Here is a 17,048-nt window from a genome sequence, read left to right as displayed (position 1 = left end):
ACAAACTGGAGAAGTTACAGTAAGGACTCTTGCCCAAATAGCTGGGGAAAAGGATTGATCTATACTATGGATGGATTTCCTCTTCCTTTCTGCAGTTATGAGGATTGTAAAAAAGCACATGACCTAAGAATCTAGATGGAGAGGTCTGTGCTGTGCCAAAGCACTAATAAACTCAGTTTCCCAGGAGGGAGGGAAACTGGTGTCAATTAGAACAACTCAAGCCTGATTGTCCGCTGCCTTACCCCTTGTGTGTTCATTTATACTTGTGGGGTGTGTGTGTGTGTGTGTGTAATCATTTACCTTTTTGCTCTGCACACCGTAAATGACATTCCAAGGAGCAAGGCAATGGAGATTCAGACCCAGAGCATCTGTTTTTCAATGTAGAATCCTGGCCTCTGTTACAGCCTCCTTGCCCACATCCAGGACTCCAGTATTTGCAGATGTATTGGTCTGGACCAGTGGGTCTCAAACTTGTTCCGCCGCTTGTGCAGGGAAAGCCCCTGGTGGGCTGGGCTGGTTTGTTTACCTGCCGCATCCGCAGGTTCGGCAGATCGCGGCTCCCAGTGGCTGCGGTTCGCTGCTCCAGGCCAATGGGAGCTGCTGGAAGCGGTGCGGGCTGAAGGATATACTGGCCGCTGCTTCCCGCAGCTCCCATTGGCCTGGAGCAGCGAACTGCGGCCACTGGGAGCCGTGATCGGCCTAACCTGCGGACGCGGAAGGTAAACAAACTGGCCCGGCCCACCAGGGGCTTTCCCTGCACAAGCGGCGGAACAAAATTGGGAACCACTGGTCTGGACAAACAAAAGTCTATGCTGTACACAAAAGCTCTAGGAGGTAGTGGTGCATGTAAACATGTACTATGGGTAGATATTTGAGTGTGAGTAATTGCACCTTCAGATGAATATGCTGAATTCACAAATATGGCAGGCACTCATTAGGGAAACATCTGAAAATTTGGCCTATGCATGCAAAATGGAAAGGGAGATTTTGCTGAACTGGAGGTGCACTATAAAAGCTGCTCCTTATTATTGTAAGGAGATTTTTGCATTACAAATCTGGGTTACTTAATATATTAGCCATTTTAAATATCATAGGGCTGAAATGTGGCACCCAATATCCACACTGGTGAGGCAGTTTATTTTATTGAAACACAATCATTAGACTATTTTCAGCCATTTTGCAGCTAGAGAATTGCAGAATATTTTGCCCCAATTGTTAATATTAAAAATAACATTTTGCATGTGCTTAGTTCTTATAGCAGGCTATGCCCTTTTGGTATTTTGAAAACATAAAAAACAATAACTGCTTCAAAGCAATGAAGATAATTCAGTTTGAATGTGCATTGTTGTCTCAATGTTATAATAATTGCTTCATGAAATTGCACAGCCTGATTTTAAAAATGAGGGGGAGGGAGGGGCTGCAGATCACATCTGTGTTGTATGCACACTTGCATATATCCGAGTATGTGAGTGCCCATACAAATCAGGTTTGCTCATATACAGGCATGTGTGTTCATCCCACTTGGGCACACATCAGATTTGCATGTTTTTTGGTGGTAGGTGTCTCCATAAATGGGGCACAGACCTCTGGCCTCTGCCTTGTAAAATAAGGGGCACAGTTACTCCTGATGACATTGTGCGTAAACATTTTTTTAAAATTCTGCACCAAAAAAATTAAAATTCTGCACACAATAGTTTAAAATTCTGCAAATTGTATTTGACAAATAAATGTGGAGGCTCCAGCATGGCACTGGGCAGCACAGGCCACTGGCTTCACAGAGGTGGGAGATCACTGTGCAGCTATCCCCACCCCAAACATGGACTCAGCAGTGGGGCTGCACCCAACCCTGACATAGTGCAAGGACGGGGCCTGCCCCAGAAATACCCCAGGGCTCTGCCCCTCCATGCCAGGTACACCAGGTAGGCTCAGCAAGGCAGGATCCAAGTGTAGACGGGCTTAGTGTGGGGGGATCCACGTACAGGTTGAGAGAGTTCTGGGTGGGGCAATCTGGGTGCAGGCGGCTCAGTGGGGGATCCAGGTTCAGAGATGCACAGGGGCTTGTTGGGGAGTTCTGGGTACAATGGTAATGGGACTCTGCAGGGCGTCCAGGTGAAGGTGGTTGGGGCTTAGCGTGGAGGGGATAGAGCTAGGCAGGGGAGTCTGTGTGTGTGTGTGGGCTCAGTGGGGGAGTCCAGATGCTGAGGAAGTGAGGCTCAGTGGGGTGGGGATCCAGGTGCAACTGGTTGGGGCTTGGTGGGGTGGGAATCTGGGTGTGGGTGGCTTGTCGGGGTGTTCCAGGTGCAGGGGCTTGTTAGCTTGTTGGGGTTCTGAATGTGTGTGTGGGGTGAGGCTCAGCAGGAGGGTCTGCGTATGAGGGGGTCTGGATGCATGGGGGTGGGGCAGATGGGGGGGCAGATGGGGGAGCAGCTTCCTGTACAGGGGTCCTTCCCTCTGCAGCTGAGGAGCTATGGGTGAAGGAAGCGTAGCTGGGGGAAGTTTGCAGAGCTTCTTGCAGCTGGGGGAGAAATCTGGCGGTGGGTCTGACCTGGCCCCGCATGCTGTGTAGGGGAAGAGGAAGTCCCATTCTCCTCAGCCCAGTTGGGACTAGCAGCTGAGCCCAGCACAGGGTAGGAGCCACCAGCCAGGTCTTCCCCAGTTCCACCTTCTGCCCCACAGTGATTTCTCTCTGCTGGCTGCCCTGGGCACCTGAAACATACTGCTGGAAAGGGTTGCATGACCACCCTTGTGGCTTCCCTTTGATTCCCCATCAGAAAGTCATTTTGCAGTCTCCATGACCATTAGTCTCTCAGACTACAAACATGGCCCCAGTTAATAACAGTTGTGACTAATTTTTGTGGTCTGGACATTTTCCCACCAGAAACTGTACTGAAACTACTGCCTTCTTTCATATAGGTCACCTAATAGATGGTGATTTGTAAGAGCTTCCCAGCTGCTCCTGGTCTGGGTCAGGATTGAATCGGTAGCCTAGACGTGAAAAGCTTGAATCAGATTTCCAGTCCCTGGGGTCATCCAGGTTGCCAGCAAATGTGTAATTTATCTCTTGGATGCAAACCTGCTTTTGTCTGGAGGAGAAAGGAAGTGATATTTACAGTGGTTAGCAACTCTGATAACAAAATTGAATATCAAATTCTTTTAAGTGGAATATTCATATTTGAATATGAAAATCTTAGCTTTGGATGTGCATTGGAGTATAGTTCATTGCAACTATATTTTTAGCTATACAGAGGATGATATAAAGGAAATGTATTGTGTTAACGGACTTTGAGCTCAATCATGATCTTGCTGAAGTCAATGCCAACAGTGCTATTGGCTTCAGTGGAACCTGGATTGGACCCTTTAGGAGAAAAAGACCTATTGAATCATCTTAGTCCATCTCCTTTCCAAGCTAGGACTGTTACCTATTGTACACTTACAAACGTTATACCAAGTTTAGTTTTAAATTTGCCAATGATGAAATTTGCCCAATTTCTCAAGACTATTGGACAGTCTAACTGATCTCAGTTTTCCTACGTTTTTCCTGGTAGTCATCTTAACTATTCCTCCTTTGGCTCCTAATTATTCCACTTTGAACTATTCTATGTAATTCCATATCCCTCTGGTGGTTTACACCTTTTTGTAGATTTTTATCATAGGCCAGCAACAAATTTTGGCTCCCCCAACCCCGATCATCTTCCTCCCACCTGGAGCAAGAGGGAAGCAGGAAGGGTATTATGTCTTGTCTGAGCACAATGCCTCCCAGGGCTACCCCTGAGATGATGTCATTGCCCTTCACCTTTTGCACAGGGATACACCTAGCCCATAGATGTGAGAATTGAAAGCAGCAGATGCCATGAATTAGAGTATCTTCCTTTATCTCACAAATCAATTGCTCAAATTACATAGTTTGACTGAGAATTTGTCAGGATTTTGCATAACAGAGAGAAATCTCCTTCTTTATTAGAGTTGTAGGGGTTTTTTTCCCCTTCATTTTGTCTCATGATTTCAATTACTTTTGATAATATGCATGAAGTGTTTTTTTATCTACAGGAACAAAAGGTGAAATAGAAATATGATTCTGTTTTCTGCCTTTTATCCCATATACTGTGCAAAATTATGAGCAGGCATGTGGTGAAGCCCTTTATTTATTTTTTTAACAAAAAGTATATTAAGCAACTATAACTATCAAAGATCAATAAATAAGCAAGATGTAAGAAATTTAAAAGTATTAAAGAAACATTTCCAAATAGAATTGGGATGTTTAAACATTTAGTTATACATTTTTTTTCAGTATTCCTCTGGTTAAAACATACAATATTAAACAGTTTGCCAAAAGAAATTATCTGTGTTTAAAATAATTGATGAAACAAAATCACTTCCATTATTTTTCTCGTACTCATTCTTCTGAATCTTAAGAGAAACCTTGGTTTTAAGTGCATCTCAGGTTAATTTCAGAATTTTTTATTTCAAATTGAAAGGTTGAAGTTACATCTGAATGCTTTATACTTCAGTTGGAGCTAACCTGTGCTACTCTTAGTTCTGTGGAATTGCATCTTAATCCTAAATAATTCCACTGAAGTTAGTGAAGCCACTTACGAAGTAAGGTACCACTCACTGGGTGAAATCCTACCCCATTGATATCAATGGGAGTATTCCATTGACTTCAGTGGGACCAGAATTTCACCCAATGTGAGTAAGTATTACAGTGGAATCCTTGGACTTATTTTCTGTCCAAAATGAAGTTACTGTGTGTTAAGTTTAGTTGTCTTATTTTTAAACCGACACACCACAGAAAGTTACAGCGAGCATGAGGGAGACACAAATACAGTCAATATATTGTAGTAATCAGACCACTCCCACCAAGTTCAGTATTATTAGAGTTCAGTGTTGGAGAAGTGAAACTCTAATTCTCTATATAGTGTAACATTGGCCAATTTTCTCTCAAGAGGCTCATCACATGCATTTTTATTTTCATGTCCACAGTAAGGAAACTTGAAATAATAACCAGGGAAGAACCTGAAAGAATAAACTAAAGAGAAAAGATAATTAATCCATGAAACAGAAGAAAAGAGAACCAAAATATTTGTATTATGTTTAGTATTATGTATATTTATTATGTTTGCTTAATCAGTGGAAGATGAAGGAAAAGAATAGATGTACTCATGTAGGGCTGAATTGTGAACCTGTTACTCCCTTTAAATGAGTAGCTATATATACGAGCAAACCCAGTGACTTCAGTAGGTCTACTTGAGTAAATAACTGCTTTCAATGGGATAAATGTTTACAGCCCATATGATTTCAATGTTTTCATACCCTTACCCAGTAAGGGCTCCAGTGTTGTGGAGCTCCTATGAGGTGCTGAGCATACTCAATTCCCGCTGAGGTCAATAGGAGCTGAGAGTACTCAGCAGCTTGCTGAATCAGACTCTAAAGTGGAGTGTATCTGAGATCATTTTATGAAACATTACATTACTCAAATATAAATTATATTAATTCCGCTGGAAGCCCACCATTAACAAAGTGTTGATTGAAATGCTTAAAGAATGAGGACCATATCCTAATAGAGGGCTGGTATTTGTCCTAGGATGACAATATGAATTTGTCCATGACAAATATGAACCCTAATTTCCTGATCCATTCCATTTCCACAGGGGCTATATTTCTCTTCCAAGATCTGGCCAATACATCACTTGCTGCAAAAATGAGTTGTGATAGTTAACTGCCAGGAGCAGAGGAAATATGCCCATCCTGGGAGACTTTTGAAGACAATGGTAAGAGATAATTTTCTTAGTTTTAGTTTTGATCATGGACCAGAAATTCCAAATAAAGGATCAGAACCCTCTTGTCCTGTTTTTATTCTTTTAAATTGATGTCCCTTTGTTTTTTGAAAGGATCTATTCTTTTTCTGATCCTTGTGGATGATTTACATTTTGGAATCCAGAGCAAGTTTGCCTAGGTTCAACATTTATCCCAGTTCCTGTTTTAAACCCTAGTGCATTACTGGTGCTTGGGACCACATGGCTGTTTGAAATTCTATTGATTTTTTTTCATGGAATACAGAGATGTAGGAATATGGGGCCAGCCAATGTCACCTTTTTGATCAAGCTTCAAACATCCATAAGGCAGAAAAGGGGTTACGGGACTGCGGTTCTTTACTGGAAGTTCTTCATTTAAAGGAGTTGGGGAGATTTATTTCCTCCTAATCTCAGTCACAACAACAAGAAAATGAAACTTTACTTGTCTCTCACTATGGGGCCTTTATATTAGCTTTCTTTTTTTCTAAATTATACCACATTTCATTTTCTATGACATCTGTGATGGAGGGTTCTGGACTGAAAGCACTTTCAGTGGGAAAATGCAGGGTCCCATGGAGTTAATTAGCTCAATTTAAAACATTTCCCTTAATACTTTATATTATGTCGCTTCAGGACAATTTTCACATCATACCTTTCTCAGCAATGCTTGGTAAAGCGAAGCAAATTCAGGTGCCTCAGCAACTGCTTAATTTTCTGCAAGCCACTCTCACTGATCAGTCCAGGTAATCCCTGAAGTGAAATCTAAAAAATAATCCCCCCAAACCTCGCCTTCTGCTCTTCCTGGCACTAGAGACTTCCCTTCCCTTTTAAGACCTGGGAAACTTTCATGACAGTTCAAGGAACAGTGTTATAGACCAGGGGTAACCAAACTGTGGCTTGCGAGCTGCATGCAGTTCTCTTACAGTTAGTGTGGCTTGGGGAGCCCATCACACCCCCACCCTTCTCTGTCTACCAGACTTGTGGGGCAGGGGAGAACTCAAGACCTTTGCCTTGCATAGGGATGGTGGGGTAAGGGGCTTCTGCCAGTGGGGAGGTGGGTCTCAGGACTTCAGCCCCATGGGGCACACCTACCAGAGCTCAGCAAGAGTGGGGCTGAAGCCCCAAGCCCCAGCAGGTGCCCCTTGCAGGGCAGAAGCCCCAAGTCCTGGCGGTGTGCCCCAGCTCTCAAACTTTTGAATATTGTCATGTGCAGCTCGGAGGGTCAGTAAGTTCAGTTATAGACACTGTTCACATTCAGATCCTGTTCCTAGCTAAATGAGTTTGACCCTGAACTGCAGCACTGATGTTCCATATTATGTTGCAAACCATTATACATTACTTTGCCTTGAAAAGTACAATATTTTAGATCAGTGACTGAACAGGGGAAAAATAGTAATGGTACAAAAAAGAGAACTGATTAAAAAATTGTCCCTACCATCCATCTTTTCTCTTTCTCTGCTATATTTCTCTCCATTTCCTTTTTTTTCTACTGGCAATGGCAAAAAGTTTGAGTGCAGCATACTCATGTATATTTGCCCAGTTCAAACCCAACTGCTATTGAAAGGCTTTCACACCTTTCCCTAAACTGTAAGGTTTATAGAAAAATTCCTTCATTTCCACTAGTTGGATACTATTTTTAAATGAAATTACCTTTTAAATGGATGTGCAACTGAAATTTTAGAGCCATCTCTCTTAACAGCAAAACTAAATATGACCTGAATAGCAGGTCATATTTAAGTATTTTTTCCAAAGAAAAACACCACTGAGGAATTTTAGATAAAGAGTAGCTGAGGATGTGTCAAATAAAGTGGCATAATCACCAAATTATGTGTCTGTTGTTGTCCAGCATATTGTCATATTCTACATTTCAGTGTCCAGAGCTGCACTTTTCACATAATCAATATTGATGCAAGAGATGTTATTCTTGGCTTACTATATTTGTAAAAATAATCAAATTCCATCAATAATGGGGGAAAAGGTCTAGTTCTATCAATAACAAAAGAAAGTACTGCAAAGATGCAATCAAGAGAAAACGCCACAGCCCAAATCACCCTGCACTCTTTAGGGAGGTGTTTAAAATCAAACTTTCTTTCCTAAATTTTTCCACTGTTGCTACAATCTGTGCACTAGAATTGCTAGTGACTGTGTCTTCTGGCTATGTGCTGAGCAGGGCTAGATAACAGAAGTTAAAACACGAGTAGCTGACCAACACTACACTCTTACTATTATTAATGCTGGTGGAGCTAACTTGTGGTAGCAAATGTTGGGGGAAGAAACCATAGTGTAGACAAGCCCCGTGGCTATGTAAAAGCATTGAATGCAGAGGCAGGTTGTGGTCTCCTAGTAAGAAGTGTACATAACCTGTTAGTAGTGTCAATTGGCCAAGAGTTGAAAAATAACCTGACTTTTGATGCCTCAAGAGTATGGACTTTTGAGTGGTGCATGGTAGGCACATCCAGATGGGTACAGGAGAAGAAAAGTTTTTTTTCAATGAACAAACACAGGAAGATTTATTGCAAGGATATACAATAAATTGAACTAAAGGCTTTCCTGTCATTTGACCCAAAAGATGACTGCAAAATAGGAAACTGAACGGCAAGGATAGTATGTTAGTCAAGCTAATCTTGTTGCTGCTTCTGTATGTGGCTAATGTAGCTAAGTAGAAATATATCATTTTATGCTCAAAGAAACCACTTACCTTATGAAAGAGAAATGTTTAAAAACAGATATCAAAGTGTCATAATCATCATTCTGTCTGCTTGGGAAGAACAGTAAGTATTTGGAGGGAACTACTTTATGTTGACAAGACTACGCTGAAATGGTGAAAGAGTAGATGAGATTTCTCTGTATGACCATGTTGGCTGCATTAATGAGAGATGGTGGAATTATCTGTGCTATGGTGAAACTCATGTCTGAACACTGGGCTTTCTCTGGCCATGGCTGTGGATCTCCATCCACTAGACAGTAGAATGATCATGGATGTTTCTGTAGATCCATCTCTTTATGCTACGTTCTCCCACAAATAGCGAATTTTAAATGGAAAAGGAAGGCAATTTAAATAACTGCAAGATGTCAAGTCAATGAACACAAACCACAAAAAAGAGCACCATCCAAGCAAAATGTGAAATTATGTAATAAAGACAAGTGCAAACTACTTTCACTTAGGAAGGAAAAATCAAATGCACAACTACAAAATGGGGGAAAAACTGGTAGGGTGTAAAGTATCAGAGAGGTAGCCATGTTAGTCTGTATCCACAAAAACAGTGAGGAGTCTGGTAGCACCTTAAAGACTAACAGACACTCCATGCATCTGAAGAAGTGGGTTTTTTACCCACAAAAGCTTATGCCCGAATAAGTCTTTAAGGTGCCACCGAACTCCTCGTTGTTTTTGGTAAAGTGTGGGAACTGCAGAAAAGGTCGGGGGTTTATAGTGGATTACAAATCAAATATGAGTCAACAATGTAATGCAGTGGCAATAATATCATTCTGGGATGTAATAACAGGAGTGTCATATGTGAGACACAGGAGGTAATTGTTCCACTCTACTCAGCATTGGTGAGGACTCAGATGGAGAATTGTGTCCATCCTTTAGGAAAGATGTGGACAAACTGGAGAGAATCCAGAGGAGAGATAAAAGGTTTAGAAAACCTGACCTATGAGGAAAAGTTTAAAAAACCTGAGCAAGTTTAGTCAGGAGAAAAGAAGACTGAGGGGGGACTTGGTAGTAGGCTCCAACTACATTAAGGGCTGTTATAAAGAGGATTACGATCAACTGTTCTCAATGTCCACTGAAGGAAGGACAAGAAGTAATGGATTTAATCTGCAGCAAGAGAGATTTTGGTTAGATGTTAGGAAAATCTTTCTAACTATAAGGATAGTTAGGCTCTGGAATAGGCTTCCAAGGGAGGTTGTGGAATCCCCATAGAATCATAGAAGATTAGGGTTGGAAGAGACCTCAGGAGGTCATCTAGTCCAACCCATCACTGAAGGTTTTTAAGAACAGGTTGCACAAACACCTGTCAGGAATGGTTTAAGTGTACTAGGTCCTGCCTCAGCACAGAGGTCTGAATTTGATGACTTCTCAATATTCCTTCCAACCCTACATTTCTGTGATTCTGTGAACACACTATGGTCCATTCATCTACTGAATGGCAAGGAATGTGAAGCACAGCAGCGTGCTGGAGGTAGAGAGCAGAAGTATTAATAAATAATTTTTGCAACATAAAGAGTAACCACAATCTCAGAAATAAGTGAGCAACATATTGTCTTGTGATGTCCTGTTTGTGTGCAGTTTTCAAGCTTCTGTTAATTGGCCTTATAAAAGGGCTTGGCTGATGGGGAAAATACTGGGAGCAGATGGGGACATGGCTGGAGTGCAGTGCACTCCAGCTATTCTGGGGTGCATCTGTGGAGCCATTACAGGAATATAAATTAGAGCACTCCTGGGTCCAGTCTGACTTATGTTGGGGACTACTTCAGTACCCAGCCAGTGCCAGAATCCAGAGCACAAATATGGTGCACAACCAAGTTTGCTTTCCGTGTAATGCCCCCCGCTATTGGACTCACCTTCTTAGAGGCTGTGACAGGGCAGAGTGGCCCCGCACTAGTACCGCAGGGGTTAACCCTTCCTTCCTGGCAGAGGAAGCCCCGCCCCGGAAGCCCTGCTGGGCATGCTCCAACTGGAGACTAGGTATAAAAACCTGCAAAGCTGCTCAGTCTGGGCTGACCACCAGAGGAAAAGGAGGCACACTGCCAGCTCCTGAGGAGGGACAGCCAACACTCCAGGATCCAGCCAAGCTGGGATGCACCCGGCGTCCCAGACAGAGGTCTCGATTGGAGGGGGTGGACCGGAGGACCCCCACCCCCCCCGGAGTGGAGAACACGATGTTGATGGTAGGAAGTGACCCAGGGGAACTTTAGAGACAAGCAGCATTAAAGCTGCACTGACACGTGGCATGTTGCAGGAGGATCCCCGCAAGGGTAAGCGCGAGGGGAAACCCCGCCGATAGGAGAGCCCTGGGTCGGGACCCGGTGGAGAGGGCGGGCCTGGGTCCCCCTACCACTCCGGCCATTGGGATACACTTCCCCGCCTAAGAGGGGGAAGGCTATGGACTCTGGCTGTTGGGCCACACTGCCCTGATACTCGGGGCGAGTTGTATGGACTCTGGCCACTGGGCCATGCTGCCCTGATATGTGGGGGCGCGACACATGGACTTGGACTGTTAGGTCCCGCTACCCCGACCAAGGGGTGAGCATGAGGAAACTGGCCATTGGGATGCCCTGAAAGGGATGGACGTGGGAACTTAAGAGTGGCGAGGCCCTGACACCCCATCCACCTCTGCCACAAAAGGGCGCTGTGGTGCCGGACCTGTCACAGAGGCGCAGCTTACAACTGGAGGTCCCCCTCTCCATATTTGGTAAAAAAACAAACAAACAAAAAACTTTTTTGATCCCAGGTCCAACCTACCAATATGAGTTTAGAGTTCAATATGACTTTTTGTGTATGTGGATTTTCGAGGTGTGTTCAGGGAGGTGTCAGGACAAGTCAAGTTTATTAGAAAAACTCATTTGTAATCTTGACTTTTGGCACCTACTGTTGCTCCATAATATGACATTCATTTATTTAATCTGCTAGCTTCCTATAAGAATTTTGTTAAGCTATTTAACATTTCAAATTTGCTGTCACGAGATATTTGGGGGCAGGGGTGAGTGTAAAGTGTGTATGATACCAATAATTTCATACAAACTTTGAAATAATATCAATAATAATTTGTTATACTGCCAAAATACTCGGACAATATTGCAGTGCTTAATCATAGCTTAATTAAAATAGTACAATAATTATATGAAATAAGATTCAGATTCTCTGTACTTTTCACCTATGCTTCACACATTCCAGAGTATTTCTCATCTACAACCTCTGTAGGGCAAAGATTTTTTTTTTTTAATCTTCCTTATATGAGAACAGAAGGTACTATTCTGGGTTTTTGTTTCAGCCATGGGAGCAGACCAGTTCTTAGTTAAAGTGTTAAGTTAACTGTGTTATGAACTGCCTTTCCTCCACTCTAATTTTTTTCCCACATACATGTCAGTGGGTGAAATCAGGTATAAAGATACGTATAACACCAAACATGGCAGTGCTTTCTCCGAAGAGGGAGAATATAGTAGCAGAGATGACATTTGTATGGGGTGTAGCTGGCTGCACATCCAAACTCATGATTACTTGCCAACTAATCCAAATGAAACAGTCTGACTAACTTATGAATGGGCACAATGCCATCTGAACACATGGACATGAGGTCAAGCTGCCAAGAGACCACATCTGAGCATCAGATGTGTTTGCTGAGTGTTGGGTATCCAGCCTGGAATTCCAAACAGCTGTCCAAACTGAGGTTATGCATCAGTGATTAGGGGAACGTGAAAATGCTAATCTAGCACTTGGCAGGGTTTACTTAGAAAAACATAAAATTGTCTCTACCGCTACACAGAGACTTTGTCCCTGTTATATGAAACAGGATGTTGTTTGGGAGTGGATAGAGACTCCCAACACCACCCTTTATTATCTGTCTGACAGGAGCTAGCCAAAATAACAGCAATCTTTCTGCTGAGATGCCAAAAAACATATTGGCTGTTGTCTAAGTGTTAGTGGCTACAGCCATTTCAGATGTGCCTCATTTCACTCCTGTAAAGCTATCACCAATACCAAGCCCTGGAAGACTGGCACAAGGGGAAGCTTTGTATTATATATTCAGTAACAAGCCCTGCAGTTATGGCATCAAGACAAGTATAATACTTCCTTTTCAGTAGGCCTGGGAATGTTCAGGTGGGAAGATACCCTATGTTCAGATAGAAGAGATAAAAAAAAGTCTGAAAATGATTTATTTCTATCAACATTACGTGAAACATCTTTATTTTTAAAAAGTCTGAAGTTTATCTGAGAGCTGCAGCAAAGACACTGACAAGAAACAGAGTTATGACATGAACCATAGTGAACAAATCCTCAGGGCACAATCTCAGGGTCACTTCCCTACTCCCAGTGTCTGGCAACGTATCCTTAATCTGAATGTACCCAGTGGGGTCCCAGTGAAAACCAAACTTTGGTTCTTCACTCCATATTCAGCCATTAAAATTAAAGGGACTAATTTTTAGAGGTGTGGAGCACCTGCATCTCCTATCAGCCCATGCTACAAATGCTCATCTATTAAAATCATGCCTCTTTTATGTAGAACCCTAATTTCAGGCTCCAGATTTGAAAATGTTGGCCTAAATCAAGATATAGTATAAATTATATAGGAAAATCCGCAAAGTTTCTTCTTTCTCCTCTTTGTATGAAAACTCTCTATGTAATACTCAAAATAGTGATGAAGTAAAAATGGCACCTTCTGTGTCAGTTGAACTACTCGCTGTATGCAGTCAGAATCTTACCTACTTGATTCAGTGACAAAAATATGTTTTTATTCCTTTGAACTCATGTTAGCTAAGCAGAGCCAATATCACCATTGAAGAATGAGCTGGATGCTATTCTGGCCCATGCTAACTACATTCAAACAGCAGAATCTTTTTTGATAATGCACAACCCAGAAATAGCACAGCTTGGCCTTCAGATCCCAAACTTTACCTGCAGGGCTGTCCATTGAAAATAAAACCAGCTCGTTACGTATAGCCTCAGCAAAATTGATATAGGCGTTATTGAGTGACAAAAGTGGGATCCTAAGATGCCATTTCTGCAGCCACTTTTTAGATGCTGCGCTTACAAATTCTACCACTCATACCCACACGTTGAATGTTCAGTTGCAGTAATTACATGAGCGGTTTGGCACATAATTGTGTACACAGCTTTCCTTGCATTCGTCCATACAAAAATATAAGCAATAATTTTTTAAGCTCTTTAATAAAATCACCATGATCTACTCTGCATATTTGTAATGGGCAGGATATTTCTCTGTTTTGTCATTGTGGTGCATAACCCAAACACAAGTTGGCTCAGTCATGCTGTCTGTTTCAATAAGTAATGAATTATTAATTCTAATACAGGTTGCTTTGATGGTAAGTGTTATGCTGAGAAATCTATTTGAGCAATTTGTCTAATTTACTTGAACAATCTACTATAAATGTGACCTTATATAGTTGTATTAAGAAAACTAATGCTTTTAAGTAAAAGTTAATTTATTGAAATTAGACAGACTGTAACAGCTGTGAACTAACTAAAGTGAAACACTCACTTGATGGATGAAATAAAAGTTAAACTGGAAATGAATGGGATAATTAACCAGAATTGGCTTCTACTATAGCACCTTCTTTACAAGGATTTCAGTGTTTTTACAAACATTAATGACTTAGGCTTCACAGTACTCCTGTGAGGTAACAAAGAATTAGTTATCCACATTTCAGCTGCAAGACCGAGAGATTTAAGTGACTTTCCCAAATTCACATAGGAAGTCTACTGCAGAACTGGGTACAGAATCCAGATCTACTGGTACCCGGTCCTGTAACATAACCTACACCTGACTTTTTCTTGAGTTGTTTGAGCAAACATTTGTTCCATATGGAGTTTGCTTTGTGAATAGTGCAGATAGTTACATGCTCTTGTGGAATACATTTGAACACTTCATATTTCATGCATGGACAGATTCTGATACTCTTACTCATGCTGAATATTATCTTACTCCACCATTAAAGTCTAGGAGAATATTGATGCTTTATTTTTTTACCCAGTTAGAAATGCTATTTGCTGCCCAGAATATATGATTGTCTTTTGTGCAGAATCTTTTAGGATATTGTAAAAGACACTTTCATGCCTGGCTGAGCAACCAAATAAAAAAGCTACCCAGGCTCCCAAACCACTCTGTCCTGTTTATAAAGATGCCTCTCACTGGGTAGGATTAGAGACTTAGGGGAAATTAGTCTCCTTTACTTCCATTCTCCCTTTATTTGTATCAGGAGGGAAAGCAAACCTGCTTGTCTTCTATTAATCGAGCTGATCAAATAATTAAAAAGCATATTTGTAAGTAAACTTATGAATAAATGACTTGGATTCAATTTGCTGCTATTTGTGTAGCCATATTTGTGAATATTTGGATATATTCCCAGTATTCATCAAACTGTTCGTGAATTCCTTAAACTTAACAAACTTGTATTGGAAGTATACTATTCATTATTCTCGTGTTGAAAAAGCCTAGATTCATGTTATGTTTGCTTTCACAAATAGTATTTGGCCAACTCCATTAATAAACATTAAATAGATTCCTGCAATTCTCCCATCAAAGACACTATTTCAGATGACTTTTTTTAAATATTCCCCCTTACCATTTTTTCCTCAATAAAATCCTGCCTAGTTTGTGCCGTATTTGACTGGTCTCTTGTTGATGCCAGTGCAAAGTTCCTCTGTCATGTCATTTTTTTTACTTTCAAGTTTGTATCTTCTGTTTGTTTTTCGTACTATGTGAAAAGCGCAAAAACAAGCAAACTGAAATTTTCATGTGCATTTTCTTTAGTGAGATGTGGGTCCCTTCAGCAGCATTATGGAGTGTTCTGAGTCACTTGCGGAGGCTAGAAGGGGATAGGAGTTAATCTGATTATGATAGGCATCTTGGCATCTTCTTTCCATTGGAACTTCAGCAGTCTGCTTTCAATCTGTTCAGCCAGACTATATTTTTTTCTTTTCTTGGACTTGGATATTTTTTTCTTTTTCTCCTGGGTAGAGTAGAAAGTGACTTGCGAACTTTATCAAGACAAACTGTAATATCTATTAGATGCTTTTCCCTTTATGATTTTTCTTTTTGTAATCTTTGTTATTAACAGCAATAGAGTATTAGTGATGACTGAAATATGAAAATTATAAATACATTATTTTAAAAGTTAGAAATACACATTCTGTGCTAGCACTCAGCAGTTGTTAGAGAGTTCAGTGGAATGCAGTAATAACTTTTTACCAAGAGTGAATTGAATGCACATATGACTTACACATGTACTTTGCTATTGTTCACAAATGGTAATAATTTATAGGCATGGGTCTCTAGATTTTTGAATCATTTAAAAATAATTAAAATACCAGACAAGACAGTTAACTGTAAAATGTATAAGATTAACATTTATTCAGTAGTTTTCAGTGAAGTAGTTTATCATAATGTTGATCCATTTGATTTATTTTTGTATTTAATATATAGTGTATTGTGGTTTGTGGGGGTCTTGAGTAGAAATGGATTTTATTGGTTCATATGGGCTGTTCACTGCCAGTAACTCAGCCTACTCTCTTACCAATCAATCTTTAAAATATTAAATGACAATAAAACATCCCAGATTGCTACTGTGAAAGCAAATGTGATATCAGAGACACTAGCCTGGTATTACTGAAGGAGTCAGACAAATAGAGGCGGATTCTAAGAGGGGAAGGTCTTCTGTTTACAACACTCTCACATGTCTTCATAATAATCAAGGATTTAAAAGAAAATAAAGAAGAAATCCCATCACTGTAACTGTGCTTCAAAAAAGTTATATTTTGTAAAATTTTTTATTTTGTAAAAATGTTAGTGGCTATTCTGAATTTATTCTGAACAAAGAGAGATAACAGAGCAGGACCAGGACAGTCCTTTCAAATTCGCAGATGCACATGTTTAAAGAACTCGGCATTTTAATTATGCTTTTTAAAAGTTTACTGACAATCAACAGAACTAATCTGTTTAGAATTCAAATCTGAATATGTTTAAATAGCCATTTAGTCCTAAGGGAAACTGAATCATCTGTTAAACTGAACCATGCAGATTTGTGTTCTTTGATGGTCATTTATCGTTACAGATAAAATTTGCTGTATTGACTGAGCAAAACTAAATCAGCAATATACCCATTTCATTCTTGACTATGATTTTGCCTGTAAGGAACAAACCATGTATAATATATAAATTACAAATTGAAACGAAGTGCACATCTCGCTCTCTTTCAGTATAAGCTTCTTGAACCAAGGGCACAGACTGCTTGACCAGTGAGCCATGTGATAAAGCACAAACAGCGCAGGAAATGAAAACCCTAGGAGCAGCAGATGATGTGGGCAGGAGGCACAGGTATTTCACTCAACTCTATCTGGTTCACTCCCCAGGCACACAAAGAAAACTTAAACATTATTTACTCAACCATGTGCCAGTTAAAACCAATATCTCTAGACCATCTGTTCAGGAAGATGACCTCATGGAACTTTCTGCCCTAACATTACGTCAGCATAATTCTGGCTAATCAATCTCTTCTTGATCACATTGTTTTAAA

At 40.8% G+C, this 17,048-nt stretch overlaps 1 long non-coding RNA gene across 6 annotated transcripts in view; it reads left to right on the top strand.

Moving 5' to 3' along the window:
* The window catches only part of LOC140896235 (uncharacterized), a 381,899-nt gene that overhangs the window by 145,031 nt on the left and 219,820 nt on the right, over positions 1 to 17,048 (top strand). For 5 of the 6 annotated variants that reach the window (XR_012154476.1, XR_012154475.1, XR_012154474.1 and 2 more), the window contains exons 3-4: positions 5,649 to 5,768; positions 16,732 to 16,849. This is a non-coding gene — a long non-coding RNA (uncharacterized LOC140896235). The remainder of the gene's footprint in view (positions 1 to 5,648; positions 5,769 to 16,731; positions 16,850 to 17,048) is intronic. The other variant, XR_012154477.1, reaches the window with a different exon arrangement.

The sequence above is a fragment of the Lepidochelys kempii genome, chromosome 12 (genome assembly GCF_965140285.1).
Source record: "Lepidochelys kempii isolate rLepKem1 chromosome 12, rLepKem1.hap1, whole genome shotgun sequence".
Classification (NCBI taxonomy): domain Eukaryota; kingdom Metazoa; phylum Chordata; order Testudines; family Cheloniidae; genus Lepidochelys; species Lepidochelys kempii.
Note: the sequence above shows the minus strand (reverse complement) of the source record. Positions and strands in the feature narration are given on the sequence as shown.